Source organism: Anser anser, assembly GCF_964211835.1.
Source record: "Anser anser genome assembly, chromosome: 1".
Taxonomy (NCBI): domain Eukaryota; kingdom Metazoa; phylum Chordata; class Aves; order Anseriformes; family Anatidae; genus Anser; species Anser anser.
In genome coordinates, this window is record NC_139720.1 from 172,623,092 (window position 1) to 172,635,108 (window position 12,017).

At 34.7% G+C, this 12,017-nt stretch overlaps 1 long non-coding RNA gene across 1 annotated transcript in view; it reads left to right on the top strand.

The window, feature by feature from the left end:
- The window catches only part of LOC310891516, a 56,404-nt gene that overhangs the window by 5,042 nt on the left and 39,345 nt on the right, over positions 1–12,017 (top strand). Inside the window, exon 2 of the long non-coding RNA XR_014577613.1 lies at positions 9,885–9,937. This is a non-coding gene — a long non-coding RNA (uncharacterized lncRNA). The remainder of the gene's footprint in view (positions 1–9,884; positions 9,938–12,017) is intronic.

The following is a 12,017-nucleotide window of genomic DNA, read 5'->3' on the forward strand; positions in this document are numbered from 1 at the left end:
ATGTTTGTTGTAGTCTTGTTTCTATGATTTTGAGAAAAGATGGCCATAATTTGTAGCCCTGGTAACAGGAACTGCACATCCATTTGTTAAAGCTGACCCAACAAACTGCTTGTCCCTCTGGATTTTCACTGGAGGGAGAAAAAAAAAAAAAAAGACGACGAAACAGAGATTAACTCATGAAAAAGAGATTAACTCATCATTTGGCTATTTTCTTCTTGTTGTTATTGTTTAATTATTCAGGTAACATTAGAGAATTAAATATTATAAAATGAATTAATAACTGCTTCTTCTGAGCTATTTTTGTCTCAATTTTAACGAAAAAAATAAGTTTTCTTTTAATTTTTTTTCATAAATACTTATATTACAAAAAAAAAAATCACCATCCATTTGAGAACATGCTTGATTTCATCATATGTCTAACATCATCTATTCAGACTGGCACGTAAGAGCCTGCTAAACATTTGTTTACAATTGTGGCAAATCTGGACTCAGTAGTGGGAGAAATTACATGTGACCTGAAAAAATCCTAGAAGGACCCCATGTTTTTGTGAAAGATGTGAAACATGTCCCTCTGTTCTCACTGTAGTAAATAGAAATAAAAGTTATTTAAAGCTTATAAAAGGTGCTTAGTAACTTCTATCATCTTGTCCTTTGTTAGCAACAGTTTACAGCTGAAACATTGGTCTGTTAATTTCAATTGATTTGATGTGATGGAGCAGTCTGTGTTATAAATGCTGTTCCCTAAATCACACACGATTAAATAAAAAGCTTGTGATTTGTTGATGTGATACCAGTGCCCACAGGCTGTAGAGTTTGTCTTTATTATATACAAGCTTTTTTTTTTTTTAAAAAAAAAAACAAACAAAATGTCAATGTCTCCACTTCTCTGTGATATATCTTTTGAATATCACTGTTGAAAATATATCTACCCCCTGAAATATTCCCATTCTAACGACCACATTCCATTATCCACCTTTTTTTCTTAAGCACGTTGCTCTGTATGTGAATCTAGTGTACCTTTTACCCATTACCTCCCTGCATAAATCCAATTTCTCAGCCATTTTGCACAAAGTAGTGAATTTCACCCTCAAATCCATTTAATACGTATTTCTTACCTAAGCAACTGAGACATCACTATATTTTGCTAGCCAGAAGAAAATTCATGCACCTCTGCACAACCCTTTATACATAATATTTTTCAGGTAAATAAGACAAAAACAAAAGCAAACAAACAAAAATAAAACCAGAATCCTTGTATTGATAGACAGATTTGTCCAAGGCTATTTACTTGCAGTGTGTCAGGTTTGTATTGAATCACTGGATATCATACATTTCCAAGTCCCTAATACCAGTTAATGGCTGATCATAGCTTCCAGAAAACTTTCTAAGACAAACTTCTTTAGAATAAAATCAAGTTAGAGCCTCTTTATGTAATGGAATGCCATATGGTGTTGCTGCCAACACTGTAAAATCGGTGTATCAGCCTCCTGGAGACCCAGCTGCCTACAAAAATTTGTCTTAATTTCAGTGCAGTTCAATTTCATGATGGCAACATTCAGGGACAATGCACAAGAAAGGGAAACAACACTGATTTAGCTATGCAATTTCTTAAACTGACAGTTTTATTTTTTTAAAAATAAAGCACAAATCTATCCAAGAACTAAGCATCCCTGTTCCTTTAGCTGCAGCACGGATTCAAGACTTAGGTTGTGTTTTCAAGGGAAAAAAAAAAAAAAAGAAAGAAAGAAAAAAAAAAGACTGGCCTTATTAAACTGCTTACCTGGCTACTGAGAAGAAACTTCCCCGTTTGCACAGAGAACTTTCCCCTTTAAACAGCCTGTAACTCCTTTCAGCTCTCTGCGCTTATGCTGCATATTTTCCAGCTCTGACATGAACATGCACCCTTTCAGATTCTGGGCAGAGAGTTGTTCAAAGTCAATGGCCCTGCTGCTAGCAAGCCCATTGATCCACTGGTGTAGGGCCATTAAGTGTTGATGGCCCTTGATTGCTCTATCAAAGCTTCCCAGCTATAGTCTCTTCACTAAGTGTCAACCTCCTGCTTTAAAATGAATGCTCTAGGCTGCACTTAATGTTACCTTCAAAATGAAGTGTAAAACACAACAGGGTATTCAAAAAAAAAAAAAAAAAAGGAATTATACACTGACAGCGACGTAAACCTAGACCCTCATCATCTTTCTTGTCAATTAAAAGAATGTAGGTTACTCTTTTTGTCAATTAAAATACTTTAAAATCTAACAAAGAAAAAGAAGAGAGTTTGAAAGACTACAGTAAGTGTGAGAATGGGACAGTGAAGTGCATCTCTGAGAAAATGGATGGATAATAGTTCTCTGACTTCATAGCAAAAATGACAATCTGTTACTAAGGCTGAGCTAAATGAAGGGCTATAAGAATCTCAATTATAGTCAGCCATGTGGCCAAGCTATTGTAAGAGTAAAAGTTGTATATAACAATTTTTAATGAGCTCAGTTCATCTCACTGTTTGGCACAGTGCGTAGGAGTACTGATGACTTGCACACTCAATCGATGAGTAAATTATCACAATAAATTATTGATTTATTTCATCCCATTTCACCCAGTCAAGCGTATAATTACTCACAGTTCTGTAAAAACATAGACTTATTAAAATCAAAATATGTATGTAATCACCATTGCTTTTCAGATTAGTTTTAATCTGTTAACTAATAATTTGCAGGTTGATATTCCAACTAAAATAACCCTCCCTTAATTGAAAGCACAGACATATATCAAAACAACAAACGGATTTTATATTTTATCCTCTAAATAGTTGCCAGATGCTCAGCTGGTGTCACCTAGTATAGCTCTATTAAAGACAATGTCAATTTATACCAGCTGGTCCATATGACTACATGCCTAGGTGAAAGTGAAATTTTGTTATTTCTATACAGAGTTCTTTGTTCCACTTACTTGATTCTTCTTTAATGATAGAAAATTAGAGTCAGCTGCATATGTTGTTTTGGTTTAAAAATAAAATATACAGCCTAATGTTGCCTTTATATTTGTCAAAAGAACAACATTTCCAAACAATATGTAGAAAGGGAAAGTTATTTCCCAATGAGACGACACAGTTCTCAATTGAGAATTGAGTTAGAAATGCAAGTTAAAAAAAATATATGAGGAAAATTCACAGGAAACTAGAAGGACTAAAAACTCAGAGAAGAAAATTTCATGCAGAAAGAATTTCAGTAATAAGCTGTTGCAGATACAATGATCTGAATTCTCAGGTGTTTGTATATATCGTGGCTTTTCCTCTGTGTGTTCAAGACTGACATGGATATATACAATAGACCAGTCTATCCTAGTCTTATATATGAGTTTTGGCATGTAGCTTCTTGTTACTGCTTTGCAATTCCTTCCAAGTTGCTTTTATGTCTCATTTTGATATGCAAATGAGAGAAGCTGCCAAGGCGTCTTTGCAGAAAAGGACCTAGGAGTCTTGGTGGACACAGAGTTGAACATGAGCCAGCAATGTGCCCTTGCTGCTAAGAAGGCTAATGGTATTCTTGGCTGTATTTGTGTTGCCAGCAGGTCAAGAGAGGTGATCCTTCCACTCCCCATCACTGGTAAAGCCACATCTGGAATATTGTGTCCAGTTCTGGGGCCCCCAGTACAAGAGAGACATGGACATACTGGAGATAGTCCAAAGAAGGGCCACAAAGATGACTAAGGGATTGGAGCAGCTTTCCTATAAAGAGAGGCTGGGACTCATCAGCCTAGAGTAGAGAAGGTGGGGTGGGATCTCAGCAGTGTATATAAATACTTGAAGGATTGCAATGAAGACAGGATGCAATGTAGACAGAAACAGGCTCTTTTCAGTGGTAACCAGTGCAAGGACAAGAGGCAATGGGCACAAAATGAAACACAGGAGGTTCCATCTGAACACCAGGAAACACTTCTTTACTGTGTGGGTGACTGAGCACTGGAACAGGTTTACCAGAGAGGCTGTAGAGTTTGAAAATCTCTTTGGAGATTTTCAAAAGCTGTATGTACACAGCCCTGAGCAACATTGTCTAGGTGTCCTTGTTTGAGCAGGTGGGTTAGAGCAGATGACCTACTAAAGTCCCTTCCAACCTCAGCAGTTCTGTGATTCTGTGTTTCTCATCCTTGAATAGTTCACACAGAACTCATAAAACTATTGTGTGTGCTAATAAATGGCAAATATTAAGGGCTTTCCTTTATAAGTAGGTAAATAAGTGAAATGGCTTGAACAAAGTCAGGAGCAATATTAAATAAGAAACAATTAGCCATGATAGAACAACACTTATGTAAACAAATCAAAACAAGCAAGCTGCAGACACATCTGAAATGGATCCTGGAACATACTTCAAAGCACTCAGCAAAACAGCTGTCTGGAAAGAAAAGGAAGACTAATACTTTATTCACTTAAAATTAGCAGATGAACTTCACAGTACAGAATGCAATTACTTGATCTGTAATTTGGCTCAGTCACACCCCAGTTATGTGACGGTAGTATAGATCTTCTGTGGCCACAAACAGGCAAACTTAGTCTTATTATTTACAGAGCTGTACTAGGGTTACAGTATCTGCTTATAATTTTTGTGAATACTTTATAGACTATTCTGATGCTTAAATTGCAAAGCAGCTTGAAGATCGGTACATTAAAATTTTACAAAGGTGAAGCAAAAAGATTATTTTAAAATTTCTTCTGGGAAATGTTTATTTGTACATTCAACATTACAATATAAATTACTGTTAAGTGAGTTAAAAGTTCTAAACAAAGAGCATACCAAATGCTCAAAAAAAATCTTTTTTTTTTATATCATCACCTGTCCAAGAGACATCTCTCCATTGTTTTTTTGTTGTTGTTTTGTTTTTACTGTAGCTGCTAGCTAGTGAAATATTACATAATACAGGCCCACTTCTCTGTTGAAAATAATCTCTGCCTTCGACTAAGCTCACCAAATTAAGATCAGCAGTCCGGCATAGAATGTGGACCTCAGATGCCATAACATTGATTAAAATGATTTTTTGAAATATATTTTGGCAATTGAAACTCGGATGATTTGCAGATTTTGCAGTGGAAGAACAAGAAAAGAGAAGGGAAGGGAAGGGAAGGGAAGGGAAGGGAAGGGAAGGGAAGGGAAGGGAAGGGAAGGAAAAAGAATCTGCTATTGGATGACTACTCTGACAAGATGTTTTTCTGTTACTCTGCTATTATGTCTGCCATGCATTGGACACTGTAATGTAGTCTGTAGTGCCTGTAGGTTTCCTCAGGTTGCAGTTTATAATGTTCTCTGTGGTACTCATTATACAGCCTGCAGCCACTAAGAGTTGCTGAACATGTTTTTTGAAGTTCAGTATTTGAGTCTTACTTGCTCCCTGACAGACATTGAAAATGCTGTCTGTGGAGTCAGCCCATTCAGTCAGAAAATATAGACATACCTAGTGGTAAATATGTAGGTTTTCTTGAGATTTTCTTAGAAACCTACGTAACTTTGTTTTGGGAAAAAAAAAAAAATATATATATATATATATGCACATTTCTCAGCTGGAGGGACTGCATGGAACAAGCTCGGGAGATAGTGAAATGTTGGCACAGGAAAGGCAGAAAAGATTTGCTTTCCAGAGGTTGTTTTACAAAGTTTAACTGGGAGAACCATCTAACCTGACACTGTAAAATTTTGAAATGGGAGCATATAATTAGTAAAATGTAATTAGATTTGTCTGATGTGAAAACTGGAGGAGTCATCATTTTCAAAGCAAATAATTAGTGGATCTATATTTCAAACATAAAGTCTAAGGAGTACAGTGTCTGCAATATACATTAATGACTATAATCTTCTAAATACGTGTCCGGATATTTCTGGGGGAGTCAATAAAACTGTTACAGGGAGTTGTCATTTTTCACAGTATTCTAGTTAGGGAGTGTAAATGTGGTGTGATGAGTGAGGAGCTGTCACTCATGCATGGGAGTGTTTTTTTAAATGTTGTACTCTACTAGGACATTTTTATTTTTTACTGCTACATTGCAGCAAGGTGAAAAATGATATATAGCATTAAGGGATGGAGGCTGTTTGTAATTGAGTGTACAAATGTTAGGGAAATAAGAGTAAAAAATAAAACACTTAATGATCTATTTGTGTGAGAGCAGTCAGGCCTGCACAGCAATACTTTTGCTAGTATTAATAGGTCAACATTAATGATATGTCCTCTGCTCTAGAATTAAGCTCTCTACTAGGGGAATATATGCACCTCCCTAACAATGTTTTTTTTTTCTTCCTAGTGTGTGGATTTTGTTCTTTGTTCAATGCACAGTAAATGACTTTTGCCACTATAAATATTGTATGTCTGCTTCAAGACATACATAATAATGAGTTTTATAACTGTATATATTTTTAAAGGGGCACATAATAAAAAGAATGGTCAGAAATTATGTGCCCACATGTAAAAATCAAGGTAAGCATAATTCATTTTTCAGCTTCCATTTATATGTAAAATATCATGTCTCTTTCTTATGCTATTTTATACATTTCAGAAAACTCAGAATATGTTTATTGGTGGAATTGTGGTTTTTACATTATGAATGACAATGTTTTATTCTGAAGATTCCACATTTGTATGAACTATTCTATATGTACCCCCTTGATGTAACCGAATGGGATTAAATTTTCAGCTATACATTTTACAGAAACATTCGTATGTTTTAGAGAAATTCTAAATCTCTAAAAGCAAATAGTTGAGAAAACAAATGACCTACAAGTTCCAGCCACTGAGGTGGTAATCAAATCTATAACATCATGTCTTGAAAGAGAATCATGGGATTGCGCATTAAATACGTGACATTATTTTCTTTGCTCCCAAAGAGAATATGACTTTCCTGCACAAAACATTCAGACTGTAGTTTGTGTCCTGTGCTCTCAGCCTTTCAAATTGTTTAAGACTTTAAAATTTAATCAAGGGATTTCTTAATGGAGGCTGAGGAAGAGAAACATCAGAAATACATTTGACAAAAGGGTAACAAATTTCTACTTAATTATTTACAATGGCCCTATGCTGCTACTTAGAGACACAAAGTAGTCCGACTCCTGAGCATCAGATCCAACAGTCTGGAAGGACAAGGGCATCAATTCATCCTCACATCATGCAAACAGTTTTCAAGATTGCATCTTGTTGATCTTGATGAAATTACAAGTCTAAAATCTGATGCAGCATGCCAGTAATTTATGATCACAGGTCACTACAAGCTGAATGTTTTCAGGGCACATCAAGCCTGCTTGTCATTTGCATGCAACTCATTTCATCACCCAAAATATGTTTTTCATCAGGCCACTGGGCAGACGTTTGCAGTTCTGGAAGGCATGTATTTAGAAAAAAAATGACCTCTTTTTATCCATCACAACATTAAAACAAACATCACTGCAAAATGTAATATTAAAGCAATTAACCTATTATCTCCAGGTCAGGTGTTTGCTATTTTGCCATTTACAGAATGACAAACTCTCCCACTTGGCTGCTGATGTTTGGACTGGGCCAGCTGTCTGTTCTTTCTAAATGCTGTTTCAGTTGATTATGTGACTATGAAGTGCCCTTCTTCCTGCCATTTGAGATTACTCCTAGTTAACTCCCTAGATGAGCATTTTTCCCTATATTGCCTATTCAAGAAAAAGAAATGAGAGGCAGATTATGCAGCTATTATTTTATATTTTTCTCACCCTGTAACATTTTGGAGAAGTTAGCTTTTCTAGAGGAATCTGTCTCACTCCTAATATACTAAGAGACAAAAATAAAATAAAATAAAATAAAATAAATAAAATAAAATAAAATAAAATAAAATAAAATAAAATAAAATAAAATAAAAACTCTATTTCATTCTACTTCCTGTTTTCGATATCTTTGACATTGTTATTACTGATGCCATGCCACTCTCAGAGTTCACAGGATTCCCATAAGAATAATGATTTAAAAAAGAAAGGCAACATTTCTCAAAACATTTATAAGTTAAAGACTTAATTACAGAAGTATGCCAAGCTCTATATAAACTTAGTGGAAAAAGTTTAAATATTTGAAAAATTCTGATTTTGGGGTGTGGAAAGGAGGTTGCAACAGGATTAGAATATACTTGCGCTAGCTTGGACATCTTCAATCTACATCTGTGTCAGTCATCCTCAGTTCATTTGCAAACAGTTCCAGAAGTGAAATCATCCTACCCAATGACAGTCACATAAGATAAATCAGAAAAAAAAAAAAAAAAAACCATAAGCAAAACAAAACAAACAATCAAGGAAATACTCCTGGGGGTTCCCATTTCTTTCTAATGACTCTGAGGGGAGATAGGATGATTTATTCAGATTTAGGCATAATGATGATTCTCTGACATTATCCAGGATGTATCCTGCATTAAGCATATATCTATTCTAAGGGCAGACTGCCAAGTGGGTCAAAAGTTTGCTGTGGCATACTTGGTACACAGATGCCGTATATCACAATTTGCTCTAGCTAGATAGCTACCATGCTGCAGATATCTTGCTTCTATTCTAGAAAATATCAGTGGAAAGTTTTACATGGGTATATAAAAGTGTTTTAACTCAAGGGGAAAATGAATAGAATAGAATAGAATAGAATAGAATAGAATAGAATAGAATAGAATAGAATAGAATAGAATAGAATAGAATAGAATAGAATAGAATAGAATAGAATAGAATAGAATAGAATAGAATAGAATAGAATAGAATAGAATAGAATAGAATAGAATAGAATAGAATAGAATAGAATAGAATAGAATCAGCTCTTCTTCCATAACACTAGCAAAGCTGTCACACAGACTTTTAATCCAGGTCGTATAATTTCCTCCAGAAACATTTTCTGTAACATTCATGGGAGATGAAGGTATAAAAAGCATTCAAGTTTGTATTGTCACCTATAGGAGGAAACCAAATTAGTCTTCCATTAGTATAAACTTTGTACCTTTTGTGACTGAGACACCAAGTATGCTTGGACAAATAAGTTATTCCTAACTTTGTAAATGCAAGCAGTAATTACAAGAAAAATAAAACATTTTTTTCTGTGTTCTGTTTTCCTAAAATACATGCCTATCAAGCTCTGAGCAATAGTACCAATTAAACTAACCATAAAAGCTTAGCATTTAATGTTGAAACAGATAATAAGGGAACACAAGTGAAACCTTTCAGGGGAGTGAGGACACTGAGGGTGAGTCATAGCACCTGGAAACATCTGTTGATTCTGTATGAGATTTAAAGGACAAATTACCTACAGATTATAAAAATATAATTTTATAATGGATACAGCAACTTGGGTGCTGCAGTGCCATGCATTTGTTTTATAGACTGCTGAATAATTCAGTAATGAATTTTAAAATTAGAATATGTTGCAAAGGACAATTAATATTACATGAAGCATTGTTGAACTACATGATATCAAAATTACATCTGTTATAGGGTGTTTCTTCCAGTAATGGTCAACTATGTTTGTACATAGTCACTGCTTTTCTTAATTGTAAGTATTTTAGTGATGTTCTGGAGAGTTAAGTCAACAGATGTTATATAGTATATAGCTCTTCCAGATGGTGAGCACTCTGAGTTTAATAGCCTAAATCAGCTAATCAGCTTTTTTCTTTCTTTTTTTTCCTCATCAATACCTAAAGCAGCACTACTTTTTTTTTTTTTTTTTTCCCAGTGTGCCTTTAGAAAGATGTCAAACACTGAAGCTTTAATTATGTAAATTTTTACTTGGTTATGGTACATATCTGATTTTCCCTGAATTTCCCCAGGAAAAGGTTTGCTAAGTGGGAAAACTACTCCTGTTTAAGAGAAAAAGATCCTGTTCCTTTCTATATATGACCAAGTGTTACCATTTTTACCTTTTAGACTGCCATGTTTCCATGTCATCATCAGACAGAAACACAAAACTTTCTGAAACAGTGAGTGGACCACAAAACTTCCTCTGTGTTGTTAGAATATAGAAGAAAGATATCTTACAAAATAAATTACTTTTTACTAATATAATATACAGTATTATTATATAAGGATGATTTTAGCCAGTCTTTCTTGCTATTATTTATATTCGTATTTTTTTCATATTCTGTTAATGAATACAGTCTTCATAATATGACAGAATTACTGAAACAGTACTGCAAGATGCTGACAGACTTTTTAATTAGCATTTTTAAAGTAATAGAAGTGATTGCTTCTGACCCTTTTGGTTCAGAAAGGCATGACCCCTGGCACAGTACTGTTGAAAACAGATACCACTAACTACTTTCCTTATTGAAGCCTAATTATAGAGATGTAAGTATCTGCTTTCCCAAATATAAACCTACATTCATTTTGCTCAGTATTATTGTCAATCTCAGCACAGCTGTGAAATGTAACAAGCCAGCTTGCTGTACTGATAAAGTGAAGAACTGTATGCTAAAAAACAGTAAAAATTACATTAAATCTCAGATTTTTGGTTGTTTGTTTGATATTAAGTTCTGCATTTAGTTACCAGGTAACTACTTTGGACTACCTTCTGCTTCTCCAAAGTCCAGTAAATGAAGTTGACTTTGCAGGTTTACATCTAGGTACTTCGCATGAATGTATACTGCTTCTTTCTTTCTCTCTCTCTTTCTCTCTCTCTCTCTCCCTCCCTCTCTCTCTCTTTCCTTTATTTTTCTTTCTTTCTTTCTTTTTCCTCCCATTCCTGCCTCAGAACACAAGGTCAGATCTCCACTCTTTCGTCCCTTGATGTGTACTCTCTAGCTGTAGCCATCTGTTTATTAACTACAAGCATTCTATAAAATGAATCTGAAAAATAATCTAGATTTTTCAGAGATACCAACTAGCACATTTAAAAACCAATTTCCATTTTCTGCAACCTAGTCCTGACAGTGAATTCCCTCTAGGTTCTGCCTATTTTGACCTTCCTCATTGAGCAAACATTGATCTTTTCCTTTGTTTCTTAAGTGAATAGTGAATGTTCCTCTGTTTCATGTATTTTGTCTGTGCTCCAAAGTCCTTGCTGATACAATTATTGTGGTAACACATCCAAGACTTTCTAAAAGCTGTTTTCTTTCTCCTGTCTGGGACTGAATGCATAGAGTATAAATCATTAAAGAATTGCAGTGCTAACAGAGTTCTAAATTTTGGAACCTGAACAGTCGTCTTTAGGATATTGCAAAGCTTATTCAGTGAAATAAGTTGAGTAGAAGGAAGAATCAGAAACACTTCCTCTTTTTTTTTTTTCTAATGTCAATAAAATTTCTGAGATTGAATTTGTCCTCATTATTAAAGTTAGAAATATTATTAGTGCTTCAACTCAGAGAATAGCTCAAAAGCCTATTCAGATAATTTACCTACACCCTAAGTCCATATGTTCTTGGACTGATATGTGTGTGTGTATAAATATATGCTCACACAGAGAACAGGTGGCAGACTACACACACACAGTATGTATTCAGAGTTCAAATTCCTGGATGGGTTCCTTCCAGTTGTATTGCTGGTAGGTCTGCAGTTTGTAGTATGGTGGTTCACAGGTGCTGCTTAGTTACCATCTTTGTCTGGAACTAGATATACACCACATGTTTTAGCAGTGGTAACAAAAAAAATGTTTAGAAGTAAGTTATAAGATTGTTTAAAAACAGCTGAAGAAGAAAAAAGTATTATCATATCTCATTTGCTATTAAGAATATTTTGTCTTTTTGTGTATGTTTTTAAACATATCAAGAACCACTGCATCATCATATAGGTCTCAAATTTTAAGCCAGTGAGAGTGGGACTAACTTGAATATTCTATTATTATTGTTATTATAACCAGGTGTCTGGTTGATAGAGAGGAATAGGCACCTGTTTTAAGAAAGGTCTTTAAGACTAGTATTTTTGTTAACTTCAGGGATCAGACCATAAAAATAGCTGACGGTGGAAGAGTTAAATAGACATTGAGCTATGCTGAAGACACTAGAAGCCATATTTCTGACTAATACAGCAAACTAATTACCATGGCAGATAAATTGCTGACAGTCT